Raw genomic sequence first — 15,233 nt, 5'->3', positions numbered from 1 at the left:
AGTGTGGAACCTCGCAAGCAAGGCGATCAATATAACACATAAGCATTGTCCAGTGCCATCTGTACAATGTGCACATCCAGCTTTTTGTACCACACCTTACATTTACGAATGGCACTGTACAGTTTTAAAACTTGATCTGAAAGATTAACCCCTCCCATGTGCCTGTTGTAGTCTAGGATGCAGTCTGTTTTTGGAGTAGTGGTTGTTGTAACTCACACATGGGCAGGGGAGCTGGTGTTCCTGTAAACTGTGGTCAGTGCAAGAGCATCCTTCTTGTCCTTGTACAGTCACCTCCGTATGACACCCCCCACACCCCTGTATTACCATAAATGGATAACAGTACTACCAGATAGAGATGGCATTGCGGTTTGCCCGGCGGTCGTTTTGCGGCAAACTTTGTTCGTTTGCCGTTTGCCGAACGGGCGAACATATGGCGATGTCCGCCGGCGCCATATTCTTTTACATTGTGAATAACTTTGACCCATGACACATCCATCAGGTGGTACAGGACAGCAAAATGAGACGTTTCAGCACATGGACATACCCCCTACCTTATAAATAAACCCAATATGGCCGCCATTTTACATTCAGTCTTTTGCCAGTGTAGAGAGAGGTTGCTGTGTGGAGCAGGGAGAGACTGTTAGGGACACCAAACGCTATCTAATAGAGCCACAAAAGTCCTTTTAAGGACTGGTATAGGTGTGTTATTGATAGGTGTGACTTACAGTTATAGTGCATTTGTATTGTGCAGCAGTTGTGTGTGTTTCTGCTGCGATACTGCAGCTATACAGATTCAGCAAACTAATTATTATTAAATAATTAGAACTAATTATTTCAACTAGTGTGATATACCAGTTGCCCCTCCAAAAAATTGATTGAGGCAGGGGTGTGATATACCAATAATATACTTTCTATATAGTGCATTTGGGTAGTGCAGCATTTGTTTGCTGTTCTGGTGCGTTACCGCAGCTACACAGAGTGACAAACGCTATTGGAACAAATAATTTTAACTGGTATGATATACCAGTTGCCCCCCAAAAATCACTGATTGAAGCACGGGTGTTATATACCAATAATATACTTTCTATATAGTGCATTTGGATAGTACAGCATTTATTTTTGGTTTGGCTGCGTTTTCGCAGCTACAAAGAGTGACAAACGCTATTGGGGCCTGTAGTCCACTGGCCTGCTGTAAAATTGATATCAAATGACTGTATAATTTACCTCCAGCGTGTAATTTACCTCCAGCCACATACTTACTTGTTCTTTTCTGTCCGCTGAATGCATAATTTTTGGGGCCTGTAGTCCACTGGCCTGCTGTAAAATTGATATCCAATGACTGTGTAATCTACCTCCAGCCACATACTTGTTCTTTTCTGTACAGTGAATGTCTAATTGTTGGGGCCTCTGAGAAATTCAACACCTGTGACGACCACATGTTATCGAATTTCGCCTATTATCATTTGGGGTTTATTCAAGAGGGGGGATTTTGTTAGCCATGTTTTTAATCCAATTTTTTATTTTTAGTTCTTTTAAACATATGTATTTTACCCGTATTTCTACTGGCCTGCAGTAAAATTGATATCCATTGACTGTGTAATATACCTCCGGCAACATAATGACTTGATCTTTTTTATCCGGTGAATGCCTAATGTTTGGGGCTTGTAGTCCAGTGGCCTACTGTAAATTTTTTATCCATTGACAGCATAATGTACCTCGAGCCACATAATCAGAATTTCTTTTATGTCAGGTGAATGCCAAATTTTTAAGGCCCGTACTCCCGTGGCCTAAAATAAAGATTTTCTAGGCCCCAACAGGGCACATTTCAGAGAATTTCCCTTTAAGACACATGAAAATGCTCCCCGATTATTAGGATACATATTTTTTGTTGGGATTTTTGTCATTGATCCCCGTTTAGTATGTCACTGTCCATGTTGTGGGACTATTTGTGCACTTCTACTAAGTATTTGGTGGCTGCAAATATGAGCTGAAGGTTTTTCAGGTTCGCCTGCCATTAAAGTGAATGGGGCCCGCCACGAACTTGCGGTTCGCAAACACTTGTTCCCATTCGGGCGATTGCGTTCGCAAACCTTCCCGGCCGTTGTTCTTTTTTTTTTTTTGTAAATCTCTTTTTATTATTTCAGAGCTTATAAGCACAAGTACAAAAAATTACATCATTTCTTATACAGTAATCATAAGATGCATGTACATTGTTGTAAATTACATTGCGCATGTGAGTATACTTATAAGCATATTTTTGTCAGAATACAAAGTCATTACATATATTTAACAACAAGTAAAGGGTAGTAAGGAGGGGAGAATGTGAAATAAAACTATAAGGATAGGATGAAATAATAAAGGGGGAGTATCAACCGGTAGGCTCTCTAATGACATGAAATTTATTAACCCTGTATAGGCAGTGTATAGAGTGATGTAGGAAATGTAAATAAGGCGTTGTCTACAGAGAATGAACCAAATCTCCCTATAAGTCATATTTGCGTATAGGATTCTCAGTCCTATTCCAGAACCTGTATAGAGGTTTCTCGAAACCCACTCCGAGCATGACCTACATTTGCAAATGGGTTAATGACTGCTATTGAGAGTCATCTGTCAGGACATTTCAGATACCTACTGAGTCTAGAACCTCAGCGTCTCTGACAGCCTGAGACCTTTTCCAGGGTAACCAAGTCTCTAGATATTTGAGTCTACTGCTATGGATCCATACCACCATCTCCTCCATTCTGTGAAGCTGGTGCATTTTGTTGAACCACATTTTCAGGTCTGGTGGAGAGTTGGAAGTAGGGATCCACAGCAGCACAAGCTCGGGAGAGAGGGTTATATATGTTGAACAAATGGCGTTAATGGTACTCTCCACATCTTTCCAAAACTGTTTTATTAAGGGGCAAGACCACCAAATATGGATCATAGATCCCACCTCTGATTGGCATCTCCAACATTGATCAGAGGGAGAAAGTCCTATAGAACATAAGTATTAAGGAGTTTTGTACCATCTAGTAATAGTTTTATTGGAGTTTTCTTGATAGCGGACACAAGTCCCGGCCGTTGTTCATCTATCACTACTGCAAGAGTTGCGATGGGCCGTTTTTTACCAATCGGCCAATCACAGCTATAGGGTTTTGGTTAATATGGCTGCCTGCCGTGCAGAGCACTCATCTTATCCTGGTCACTGCACAGTGAGTACTACTACCTCAATTTGCGGCAATTCACTTGCCAATGTAATGAAGTGGTAGGTCACATGTCGGCAAGGGGTTAATTGATTAATTTGTAAAATGAATCTTATACTCTGAGGTTTGACAGACAAAAAAAAGACTACCAAAATTACAGAAAATTTGGAGTGCTGTTCTGATATATTGAATTATGGATGCCAAGGACACCATACTGATTGTGGAGAGAAGGAGGACAGTCTTGTTCGGATTGCTGTTAAGTTCTATTTTCAAACTGGATCTGGTGAGGCTGCCTTTTGTGCTTAGAACTGCACAATATTTTAAAAATGAGACAGTTTTTACAGACAGCTAGCCAGAAGTAGCAATACTATAATAGTAACAGAATTAAATTTGGGTGAAGTTAACACAACTAAGTGGTAAGGCAGCTACTGTACCACCACCAACTTAGCAGGCGGGATTTCAGCTTGCACACAAGCTAATTGCTGGTTACAAATAGTTTTCTAATGGCCACAAATTCTGTAATAAGCAGACAAAGAGGAAGAGGAGTCTGAGAAGAAGTAGCCAATGACAATAAGGACACTGTACTGCTTTGGGATGCGGCCTGGATGCCACAGAGAAGATCGGGAGAAGGAGCACAGACTTGTTCTGAATGCTGACCAGTTCTATTTTCCCACAGGATTCGGTGATGCTACCTCATGTGCTGCAATAGAACCCTTGTATGTATGTTTAAGTGTGAATACCTATGGCTTATTTTAATCATGCAGATCTTGCACATGGCAGTGGTTGTGTGTGCTGGCCTTTTGGAGAAAACTGCCACATGAAAGATGCTTGTACAGAGCTAGCAATAGCCCAGCCTGGCCTACTTCTGGCACATGGCGAGCCTGCGCCCACAGTATCAGCATCATCACAAGTATTTGCCCTGAGTGCCACTGTCACCATGGCTACAAATGCCATGTATCCTGCCTTTGACTGAATCTCTTCCTCATGGCAATCTAAATAGTACCACTAATGTTTCTCAGACAAATCATCAACAGGAAGACTATTTTGAGTATCTTCTACAGCACATGTTGTGTTACTGCCTCTTCTTAGGAGAAAAGAAGGTGCCTCACTTGGAACTGGCAATGAAGACAGAGATGATGCATGTGAAAGTTTTCTCAAATGCCGCAAGGAGGAGGGACAGGAGGAAGACACTGAGTCCTGGCTCTAAGCCACGGTGTCAGACTCAGAGGTGACATCAACATCACCGTGCTGAGAGGATGAGTGAGCGATTTTTCAGTCCACAACATCATCCTCTTTGTCCTTAATAATAATAATCTGACACCTAATGGAAGTGAGGGAGAACAATGACCTACTGCTATTACTACTGCTGGCAGGAACATGATGCCTATTGTGATGCTATTTGCACTACTACAGCCATCTACATTCTCACTTGTGGATGATGAGGCACAGATCTTTCTTTTTACACTTTGTTCTTTACCAGACATTTTATTATAAGGCCCATTTCAACTATGTCAAGTCACAGGTTTGGTAGACTCACTACACTGATTATTAAAAGGTAGCAAAATTGCAAGTGTTTTTGTATAGTTAAAAGACAGAGGTGTAATTAAATGTCCCTTTTCTTCTATTAACACATTGCACACTGGTATTGACAATTTACAAATAACACAGTACAATGCATCACTAGTATACTACTACTAGTATATAAAAAAAAAAAAAAATATATATATATATATATATATATATAATGCATTTAATTTTTTTTTTTTTTATATATTTTATTAATTTATAATGCAAAAATTCATATCCATATTACAATTATAATATTATAAAATCCTTCAGTCCGTAAATTTGTGATTTGCAACATGATTAAGAATAATTTCATACAAGTATCCATGCTTATGGAGACAACAAGAATACGAATGGAGATCTCACTTGCTGGGGGAAAAGCGGGATATGTCCGTCATCCACAGCCTAATGAGGCAAAACAAACACACAAAACATCCCACTTGACATATTGTTGTCTATACAGGGGAAAAAGGTCAGGGGCCCGCAGCCCGGGCGGCCACCAGGAAGCGAGCGCGCGCCCCGCGCTCTCTCCCCCGATCATGGGTAAGAAATTGACAGGATTGACAACCATGTAACCATTCATCCGATACTCACATTAACCGTACGTAGCGGGCCTACTGCAATCTTTGATCGCAAGCATTTCATAAAACAAGTTTGGGGGTCCAGCAGTCTTCTATCGCAGTGGAAAAGGAACCTCTTACATATTTTGCTGCCTCATCCCCATGTAGTTAAATTAAGAATTTAATGCCCGACTTAACCGTTCCTCACATATGTCCACATTAGTGTCTCACATATAAAGGGACTCAACTCGAGTATCACTCGGTGATCACCGGCATTTAGTGAAAATGTAAACATGAGCACTACCTAAAACCGGCTCTGTCCCACTGAGAGAACACCTCTTGGTACCCATACAACATGTGTCATATCACTGCCTGCAGTCGAGCCACATGTCTGACAGAGAGAGCCGCGTCCTAGGGCACACCCAGTCACCGGGCTGCCCAATATCCCGGGCCCCGGGTCCCCGCCCATAGCCGGCACGGTACTATGGTTCAATTAAAAAATTTAGCCATTGTTTAATGCCGGAAGGTCCCGCCATCCCCCAGCATTCCTAGAGATACTCCAGTACCCAAATGCAGCTTCACTTTCTTTACTATTTATGATTCATATAAAAAAGGCCGGACTAATAGGATCATCCCCAGCCCACCCCGCCAAGCCCCCCCCCCCCCACCTTGCAGGAAAAAAAAAAGAAAAAAAAAAAATATATATATATATATAACCCAGATTAATGATTTAGGCTTGTCCCAATCTGCCCACAATTTGCCCCACTTTAGATAGGATCCTCAGGGGGAAGCGTGATGACGTGAACACGTCACGTTTCACTCTCTCCTGCTGGCCTCCTCCCCTCCATGCTCCTGGCTCCGTCCGATCAGAGCGCTGATTGAGCGCTGACCGCCTCAGCGTGTTGCCATGCCCCAGTGCCGTTAGTGTCTCCTTAGGCTGTCCTGTCCTGGAGTGCCGGGGGTCCTGCGATCTACTTACCGACCTGGCTGCTGGCTGCCACCGCTCCCTTCTGGCCCCTGGTTCCGGTTCCTGCTGTTGGTCTGTTCTTCTGTGTTCCTGGGTCCTGTCCCGTCCGGATCTTCCGTCTCCCTCCTCGGCTGCCCTCTCTCCTCTGCGGTGTGGCGTGTGTCCGGATCGGTGCGCTCCGCTCAGCTGCTCACCAGCTTCCTGGTTCGCTTGCTGCTGGCTCCCTCTGCTGGTGATCGTTGGGATTTTTTTTTTTTTTTTTCATTTTGAAAACCGTTTTGTCTGCAGTCTCTTCCTTCCCGAAGCGGCCACTTGTCATCTGGATCTTTTGCCATCCTGAGGACCCTTGCCCCCCTTGTCGGGCCACGTGAGAAACCTATTAACGTGACGTTATTGTTATTTGACTAAGTTTTCCGGCTGCACAGAGCCGGAATTTGGTGTTTCCCCTCCCTGTGCGGTGGTGGAGAGGGAGGGATAAAGGGGTGAATAGAGGGATAAGAGAAGAAAGGAAAGGGCCAATAAAGAGAAGTAAAAAGGGAGGAATAGGAGCAGAGGGAAAGAAGTAAAGGGGATATAAAGAAGAGTGTAAATTAAAGCAAAGAAAGAAAAAAAAGAAAAAAGATTAAAAAGAGGTTAAAGGGAAAAAAAAAGAGGTGGAAGGGAGAGACGAGAAGGAAAAAAGAATGGCCCCAAAACGACAGTCGATTGACTCCTCTGTAACAAAGCTGGGCTCCAAGACCCCAGAGAATAAAATCGATAAGTTCTTGAAGTCGCCCTTCCTAAATGAAAAGAACTTAGCCAAAACAAAATCCTCTGCTAATCTGAAAAAATCTGCTAAGACTCCCCAAACTGATGAATTTTCTGAGGACGGTTTAGTGGAGGTAGATCAGGAAGCAGGGGGGGAGGACCTATCTGCTCAGATGCGAACCGAACATGACCCTTTCGTTCTGGATAAAATTCTCTCGGCCGTGGAGCACAATGGCACCTTAGTGCAAGAGATGTCCATCCAATTAGGGTCTGTACAGAGCGATATTTCTGTAATAAGAGAGAACCTGGTAAAGATCCGCGAGCGAGTCCTTAATGTGGAAAAAATAGTGGACTCTTTGCAAACCGATATTAACATGTTAAAATCTAAAACTTTGTCTCTTGCTTCAGAAAATCAAGCACTACATAATAAGCTAGAGGACTTTGAAAATAGGTCAAGGCGAAACAATGTCCGCATAATTGGTTTCCCAGAGGGAGTGGAAGGCCGACACTTAGAGGAACAACTTAAAGATGTGGTCTTGCATAACCTAGGCAGTGACTATTTTTCTTCCATGTTTCAGATAGAAAGAGCCCATCGTATCCCAGGAGGGAAACCTATTCCAGGGAGGCCGCCGCGAGCAATCTTAATGAAATTATTATCATCCATGGATAGAGACATGATACTGAAAAGAGCAAGAGAATGTACTCCTGTTGAGCATCAGGGCACTAGGCTGCTCTTTTTTCCTGACTTTGCTCGGCAGACTCAGAAAAAAAGAAGAAATTTCATAGAGATAAAGAAACGCCTGGCATCAAAGGGGATTAAATATTCCCTACAGTATCCAGCGAAACTAAGAGTGATCCATAATGGGACTTCTCTTTTTTTTGAAACACCACAGCAAGTGCTGGATTGGATGGAGCAAAGGGATATTTGAAATCGTGCACTATTATGATTGAAATGTTGGAGGGGGGATGGAGCGGGGGAGGGGGAGATTGGCTTGAGGTTAGAGGTTCGCTGATTGGGCGGATCAATAGAGAGGGGGGATGGGGGGGAAAGGGGAGGGGGGGAAAGGGAACCCACCTTGCAGGTAGGGGTGTTTTTTTTTTTTTTTTCCTTTTGTTTGTCCCGTGTCTGTTTCCGTAGCAGTGAAGGATGGCCACTAGAATTGTAACTTGGAATGTTAGAGGGCTCGGGGAAAGGGTCAAAAGGCAAGCTATTATGGATGCATTAAAAAGATACCTTCCAGCAATTATTTGCATAGCAGAAACTCATCTTACTAAAGAAACCGTGTCCCGTCTGACAACGGGATGGTATTCTCAATCTTACCATTCCACCTTTAGCAGCTCCTCTAGGGGCGTTTCAGTTCTGATTCATAATTCTGTGGATTTTATCCTTATAGAATCTTACATAGATGATCAGGGCAGATTCATCTTTCTGCATGGTAAGCTGCATGGGCATAGTTATATTCTTGCCTTTTTCTATATACCTCCGCCTTTTTCAATGCACCCACTGACTCAGTTGATGCTTTTCTCTGAAAGGAGGCCAGAATGCCGGTTAGTCCTGATGGGGGACTTCAATGCGGTCATGGACCCCAACAGAGATAGATTCACATTAGACGTAGATCGAGGGAGGAATTTATGTAATTCACCGTTGCCACAGTTTTGCTCGGAGGTTGGAGTGGTGGATATATGGGAACATCTTGGTGGAGGAAAGAGAGTATACTCTTGTGTTAGCCGGGGTGGTAGAGCAATGTCTAGGATTGATTTATAGAGTTGAGCGAACACCTGGATGTTCGGGTTCGAGAAGTTCGGCCGAACATCCCGGAAATGTTCGGGTTCGGGATCCGAACCCGATCCGAACTTCGTCCCGAACCCGAACCCCATTGAAGTCAATGAGGACCCGAACTTTTCGGCACTAAAAAGGCTGTAAAACAGCCCAGGAAAGAGCTAGAGGGCTGCAAAAGGCAGCAACATGTAGGTAAATCCCCTGCAAACAAATGTGGATAGGGAAATGAATTAAATTAAAAATTAAATAAATAAAAATTAACCAAAATCAATTGGAGAGAGGTTCCATGGCAGAGAATCTGGCTTCCCGTCACCCACCACTGGAACAGTCCATTCTCAGATATTTAGGCCCCGGCACCCAGGCAGAGGAGAGAGGTCCCGTAACAGAGAATCTGTCTTCATGTCAGCAGAGAATTAGTCTGCATGTCATAGCAGAGAATGAGGCTTCACGTCAGCCACCACTGCAACAGTCCATTGGCATATATTTAGGCCCAGCACCCAGGCAGAGGAGGGAGGTCCCGTAACAGAGAATCTGTCTTCATGTCAGCAGAGAATTAGTCTGCATGTCATAGCAGAGAATGAGGCTTCACGTCAGCCACCACTGCAACAGTCCATTGGCATATATTTAGGCCCAGCACACACACAGGCAGAGGAGAGAGGTCCCGTAACAGAGAATCTGGCTTCATGTCAGCAGAGAATCAGTCTGCATGTCATAGCAGAGAATGAGGCTTCACGTCAGCCACCACTGCAACAGTCCATTGGCATATATTTAGGCCCAGCACACACACAGGCAGAGGAGAGAGGTCCCGTAACAGAGGATCTGGCTTCATGTCAGCAGAGAATCAGTCTGCATGTCATAGCAGAGAATCAGGCTTCACGTCAGCCACCACTGCAACAGTCCATTGTCATAAATTTAGGCCCAGCACCCAGGCAGAGGAGAGAGGTCCCGTAACAGACAATCTGGCTTCATGTCAGCAGAGAATTAGTCTGCATGTCATAGCAGAGAATGAGGCTTCACGTCAGCCACCACTGCAACAGTCCATTGGCATATATTTAGGCCTAGCACACAGGCAGAGGAGAGAGGTCCCGTAACAGACAATCTGGCTTCATGTCAGCAGAGAATCAGTCTGCATGTCATAGCAGAGAATGAGGCTTCACGTCACCCACCACTGCAACAGTCCATTGGCATATATTTAGGCCTAGCACACAGGCAGAGCAGAGAGGTCCCGTAACAGACAATCTGGCTTCATGTACAGCAGAGAATCAGTCTGCATGTCATAGCAGAGAATGAGGCTTCACGTCACCCACCACTGCAACAGTCCATTGGCATATATTTAGGCCTAGCACACAGGCAGAGCAGAGAGGTCCCGTAACAGACAATCTGGCTTCATGACAGCAGAGAATCAGTCTGCATGTCATAGCAGAGAATGAGGCTTCACGTCACCCACCACTGCAACAGTCCATTGGCATATATTTAGGCCTAGCACACAGGCAGAGCAGAGAGGTCCCGTAACAGACGATCTGGCTTCATGTCAGCAGAGAATCAGTCTGCATGTCATAGCAGAGAATGAGGCTTCACGTCAGCCACCACTGCAACAGTCCATTGGCATATATTTAGGCCCAGCACCCAGGCAGAGGAGGGAGGTCCCGTAACAGAGAATCTGTCTTCATGTCAGCAGAGAATTAGTCTGCATGTCATAGCAGAGAATGAGGCTTCACGTCAGCCACCACTGCAACAGTCCATTGGCATATATTTAGGCCCAGCACACACAGGCAGAGGAGAGAGGTCCCGTAACAGAGAATCTGTCTTCATGTCAGCAGAGAATTAGTCTGCATGTCATAGCAGAGAATCAGGCTTCACGTCACCCACCACTGCAACAGTCCATTGGCATATATTTAGGCCCAGCACCCAGGCAGAGGAGGGAGGTCCCGTAACAGAGAATCTGTCTTCATGTCAGCAGAGAATTAGTCTGCATGTCATAGCAGAGAATGAGGCTTCACGTCAGCCACCACTGCAACAGTCCATTGGCATATATTTAGGCCCAGCACACACACAGGCAGAGGAGAGAGGTCCCGTAACAGAGAATCTGTCTTCATGTCAGCAGAGAATTAGTCTGCATGTCATAGCAGAGAATGAGGCTTCACGTCAGCCACCACTGCAACAGTCCATTGGCATATATTTAGGCCCAGCACACACACAGGCAGAGGAGAGAGGTCCCGTAACAGACAATCTGGCTTCATGTCAGCAGAGAATTAGTCTGCATGTCATAGCAGAGAATGAGGCTTCACGTCACCCACCACTGCAACAGTCCATTGGCATATATTTAGGCCCAGCACCCAGGCAGAGGAGAGAGGTCCCGTAACAGACAATCTGGCTTCATGTCAGCAGAGAATCAGTCTGCATGTCATAGCAGAGAATGAGGCTTCACGTCAGCCACCACTGCAACAGTCCATTGGCATATATTTAGGCCCAGCACCCAGGCAGAGGAGAGAGGTCCCGTAACAGACAATCTGGCTTCATGTCAGCAGAGAATTAGTCTGCATGTCATAGCAGAGAATCAGGCTTCATGTCAGCCACCACTGCAACAGTCCATTGGCATATATTTAGGCCTAGCACACAGGCAGAGGAGAGGTTCATTCAACTTTGGGTAGCATCGCAATATAATGGTAAAATGAAAATAAAAATAGGATTGAATGAGGAAGTGCCCTGGAGTCCAATAATATATGGTTATGGGGAGGTAGTTAATGTCTAATCTGGACAAGGGACGGACAGGTCCTGTGGGATCCATGCCTGGTTCATTTTTATGAACGTCAGCTTGTCCACATTGGCTGTAGACAGGCGGCTGCGTTTGTCTGTAATGACGCCCCCTGCCGTGCTGAATACACGTTCAGACAAAACGCTGGCTGCCGGGCAGGCCAGCACCTCCAAGGCATAAAAGGCTAGCTCTGGCCACGTGGACAATTTAGAGACCCAGAAGTTGAATGGGGCCGAACCATCAGTCAGTACGTGGAGGGGTGTGCACACGTACTGTTCCACCATGTTAGTGAAATGTTGCCTCCTGCTAACACGTTGCGTATCAGGTGGTGGTGCAGTTAGCTGTGGCGTGTTGACAAAAGTTTTCCACATCTCTGCCATGCTAACCCTGCCCTCAGAGGAGCTGGCCGTGACACAGCTGCCTTGGCGACCTCTTGCTCCTCCTCTGCCTTGGCCTTGGGCTTCCACTTGTTCCCCTGTGACATTTGGGAATGCTCTCAGTAGCGCGTCTACCAACGTGCGCTTGTACTCGCGCATCTTCCTATCACGCTCCAGTGCAGGAAGTAAGGTGGGCACATTGTCTTTGTAGCGTGGATCCAGCAGGGTGGCAACCCAGTAGTCCGCACAGGTTAAAATGTGGGCAACTCTGCTGTCGTTGCGCAGGCACTGCAGCATGTAGTCGCTCATGTGTGCCAGGCTGCCCAGGGATAAGGACAAGCTGTCCTCTGTGGGAGGCGTATCGTCATCGTCCTGCCTTTCCCCCCAGCCACGCACCAGTGATGGACCCGAGCTGCGTTGGGTGCCACCCCGCTGTGACCATGCTTCATCCTCATCCTCCTCCACCTCCTCCTCATCCTCGTCCTCCTCGTCCTCCAGTAGTGGGCCCTGGCTGGCCACATTTGTACCTGGCCTCTGCTGTTGCCAAAAACCTCCCTCTGAGTCACTTCGAAGAGACTGGCCTGAAAGTGCTAAAAATGACCCCTCTTCCTCCTCCTCCTCCTCCTCCTCCTGGGCCACCTCCTCTTCCATCATCGCCCTAAGTGTTTTCTCAAGGAGACATAGAAGTGGTATTGTAACGCTGATAACGGTGTCATCGCCACTGGCCATGTTGGTGGAGTACTCGAAACAGCGCAACAGGGCACACAGGTCTCGCATGGAGGCCCAGTCATTGGTGGTGAAGTGGTGCTGTTCTGTAGTGCGACTGACCCGTGCGTGCTGCAGCTGAAACTCCACTATGGCCTGCTGCTGCTCGCACAGTCTGTCCAGCATGTGCAAGGTGGAGTTCCACCTGGTGGGCACGTCGCATATGAGGCGGTGAGCGGGAAGGCCGAAGTTACGCTGTAGCGCAGACAGGCGAGCAGCAGCAGGATGTGAACGCCGGAAGCGCGAACAGACGGCCCGCACTTTATGCAGCAGCTCTGACATGTCGGGGTAGTTGTGAATGAACTTCTGCACCACCAAATTCAGCACATGCGCCAAGCAAGGGATGTGCGTCAAATTGGCTAGTCCCAGAGCTGCAACGAGATTTCGCCCATTATCACACACCACCAGGCCGGGCTTGAGGCTCACCGGCAGCAACCACTCGTCGGTCTGTTGTTCTATACCCCGCCACAACTCCTGTGCGGTGTGGGGCCTGTCCCCCAAACATATGAGTTTCAGAATGGCCTGCTGACGTTTACCCCGGGCTGTGCTGAAGTTGGTGGTGAAGGTGTGTGGCTGACTGGATGAGCAGGTGGAAGAAGAGGAGGAGGAAGCCGAGAAGGAGGAGGTGGCAACAGGAGGCAAAGAATGTTGCCCTGCGATCCTTGGCGGCGGAAGGACGTGCGCCAAACAGCTCTCCGCCTGGGGCCCAGCTGCCACTACATTTACCCAGTGTGCAGTTAGGGAGATATAGCGTCCCTGGCCGTGCTTACTGGTCCACGTATCTGTGGTTAGGTGGACCTTGCCACAGATGGCGTTGCGCAGTGCACACTTGATTTTATCGGATACTTGGTTGTGCAGGGAAGGCACGGCTCTCTTGGAGAAGTAGTGCCGGCTGGGAACAACATACTGTGGGACAGCAAGCGACATGAGCTGTTTGAAGCTGTCTGTGTCCACCAGCCTAAATGACAGCATTTCATAGGCCAGTAGTTTAGAAATGCTGGCATTCAGGGCCAGGGATCGAGGGTGGCTAGGTGGGAATTTACGCTTTCTATCAAATGTTTGTGAGATGGAGAGCTGAACGCTGGCGTGTGACATGGTTGAGACGCTTGGTGACGGAGGTGGTGGTGGTGGTGTTGGTGGTACATCCCCTGTTTGCTGGGCGGCAGGTGCCAACGTTCCTCCAGAGGCGGAGGAAGAGGCCGAGGCGGCAGCAGCAGAATAGGCCGAGGCGGCAGCAGCAGAAGAGGTAGCAGGGGGAGCCTGAGTGACTTCCTTGGTTTTAAGGTGTTTACTCCACTGCAGTTCATGCTTTGCATGCAGGTGCCTGGTCATGCAGGTTGTGCTCAGGTTCAGAACGTTAATGCCTCGCTTCAGGCTCTGATGGCACAGCGTGCAAACCACTCGGGTCTTGTCGTCAGCACATTGTTTGAAGAAGTGCCATGCCAGGGAACTCCTTGAAGCTGCCTTTGGGGTGCTCGGTCCCAGATGGCGGCGGTCAGTAGCAGGCGGAGTCTCTTGGCGGCGGGTGTTCTGCTTTTGCCCACTGCTCCCTCTTTTGCTACGCTGTTGGCTCGGTCTCACCACTGCCTCTTCCTCCGAACTGTGAAAGTCAGTGGCACGACCTTCATTCCATGTGGGGTCTAGGACCTCATCGTCCCCTGCATCGTCTTCCACCCAGTCTTGATCCCTGACCTCCTGTTCAGTCTGCACACTGCAGAAAGACGCAGCAGTTGGCACCTGTGTTTCGTCATCATCAGAGACATGCTGAGGTGGTATTCCCATGTCCTCATCATCAGGAAACATAAGTGGTTGTGCGTCAGTGCATTCTATGTCTTTCACCGCTGGGGAAGGGCTAGGTGGATGCCCTTGGGAAACCCTGCCAGCGGAGTCTTCAAACAGCATAAGAGACTGCTGCATAACTTGAGGCTGAGACAGTTTCCCTGGTATGCATGGGGGTGATGTGACAGACTGATGGGGTTGGTTTTCAGGCGCCATCTGTGCGCTTTCTGCAGAAGACTGGGTGGGAGATAATGTGAACGTGCTGGATCCACTGTCGGCCACCCAATTGACTAATGCCTGTACCTGCTCAGGCCTTACCATCCTTAGAACGGCATTGGGCCCCACCATATATCGCTGTAAATTCTGGCGGCTACTGGGACCTGAGGTAGTTGGTACACTAGGACGTGTGGATGTGGCAGAACGGCCACGTCCTCTCCCAGCACCAGAGGGTCCACTAACACCACCACGACCATGTCCACGTCCGCGTCCCTTACTAGATGTTTTTCTCATTGTTATGGTTCACCACAACAACAAATATATTATTTGGCCCAATGTATTGTATTCAAATTCAGCGGGATATAAATTTGAGGCCTAGTATTTAGGCGCTGGGTGACCGGTATGGATTTAGTGACAGAATTAGACTTGGAAATGCACAGAAGCGTGTGTGTGAAGTTATTCTGAATGACCCTATGTGCACCTTCAATATGATCTACCCTTTTAGGGATAGATTTCAAATAGCTCTGATATAGCAG

Source organism: Bufo gargarizans, chromosome 5, assembly GCF_014858855.1.
Source record: "Bufo gargarizans isolate SCDJY-AF-19 chromosome 5, ASM1485885v1, whole genome shotgun sequence".
Classification (NCBI taxonomy): domain Eukaryota; kingdom Metazoa; phylum Chordata; class Amphibia; order Anura; family Bufonidae; genus Bufo; species Bufo gargarizans.
Note: the sequence above shows the minus strand (reverse complement) of the source record.